This window comes from Pteropus medius, unplaced genomic scaffold, assembly GCF_902729225.1.
Source record: "Pteropus medius unplaced genomic scaffold, Ma_sr-lr_union100, whole genome shotgun sequence".
Classification (NCBI taxonomy): domain Eukaryota; kingdom Metazoa; phylum Chordata; class Mammalia; order Chiroptera; family Pteropodidae; genus Pteropus; species Pteropus medius.
In genome coordinates, this window is record NW_024351073.1 from 24,864,257 (window position 1) to 24,866,033 (window position 1,777).

The window sequence follows — 1,777 nt, forward strand, 5'->3', positions numbered from 1 at the left end:
AAAGTTCTGCGGAGGCTCTGCTGTCCCACTTGTGAGCTGTAAATTCTGTGGGCGGCAGCGAGAGCAGCCACCAGAAGCCAACGTCGTTATCTAAAAGGCTGTCGAGAGAGGCCACGTGCCAGCGTGACCAGCTGTTGGGAGCTGGGCAGTCGGCGCTATCCCGTGCCAATTATTCATATTATTTGGGTAGTCTTGATATTTATTTAAACTGATTAATATTTTGTGCTCTGCATCTTGATCTGGAGGGAAATCATTTTTAGGCAGACAAAGTCAAAAAAAAAAAAAAAAGGAAAAAAAACAGCGCTCACCAGCCCGGATGCTCCTGGAAGTCGAAGACGTGGGGGTTGACTAAGCAAAGGCGATTCCGAACGGCAGGCGCAAACGGCGTCGCGTGTCCTTGACGCTGTCACGCAACGCTCGGACGAAGCGCTGTGGCTTCGGGCGCCGGGGCCCCGCACGCGGAGCTGCGTCTGCGGACGGACAGGCCGGAGCGCTCCTTGCCGACGGGTGGCGCTTCTGCGGGTGGGTGTTTAGGGCGGAAAGCAACGCCGGGGGTGCGGAGGGGGAGGCCCCAGCGCATTCCTTCCCAAGGGGCGCATCTCCTCCGTCCGTGTCCCCCGCGGTCCCCTAACCCTGCGCCGGGCATCACGGCGGGCAGGGACAGGGCGCGCGGCAGGCGGTTAGCCTCCCAGGTCAGCGAGACACCTGTTATCTGCCGACGGACGAGCCGTCCACACTCACAGCCTCTGGCGGGCGGGACAGTGACCTCCCCGGGCAGCTAGCCGTGCGTGTTCCAGGAGGCGTGGGAGCAGCCTGGTTGCTGTCTACATGGGTCGGATCCGATGTGGTCACATCAGGAGGCGACCAGCACGTCCGGCCGGGGCGAGGTCCCACCTCAGTGGACGTGGGACGAGAAGCCGGCGAGGCTCTGAGCACTTCTCTGCATGGGGCAGAAAGCTGCCAGCGGCCTTCGCCTGCGCCTCAGCTCGACCTGCAGCCCCTGGCTTTCCCGCCATCATACAACCCCGTTCCTGGAGCAAGACCCCGGCCCCCACGGCCGCTGCCCGTGTCCACCGGCCTCCAGGGTGTCCTCGGGAGCCAGACGAGGCGGTGGCAGGGCCCCTCTGGGTCAGGCCGCAGTGATCCAGCTCTGCACAGCCTTGAACGTGCAGAGGGTCAGGCCAGGGGCCTCAGGCACCGCAAATTTGAAATTTCACTCATTTCTGGATCCTGCCAATTTGACCCTCCGGGGAAAACAAAACGGACACCACGGCCATTAGGCTTCAGGTACAGCGCAGCCCATCCGGCTCCTGCGGTCCACACACGGCCACTCGCACGTGGCTGCGGGGGCTGCCACCCTGGTTCCCGATGCCGGGGTGGTGGTGAGCAGCGGCCCAGGTCCCCGTGGGACGTGTGTTTGCTGCATGGATGGGAGCTGACCCCGCTCTCCGGCCCTTGCATTTTGGCAAGTTTTAATTGCATGGAACTGTCATTAGCTGGCTGCCCCCCACCCCTACTGTGAGGCCGTTGAGGGCGACACCCGTCTGGCTGTTTTGCCCCAGCACCGCAAGCAGCCAGCTAGGACAGCGGACGGAGGTGAGGGAAGGGGCAGGCCCCAGACGGTGCCCGGCAGACCCCGCTCCCAGCTGGGCACAGCCGGCTCTGCTTCACAGGTGCCATTCCTGGACCATGTGCAGCAAGGCGCGGGCTGAATCGGCCACCAGGCGTCCACCCCCCGGCCCTCCCCAGGCTCCTCCCAGGCACCCACCACCGGTCC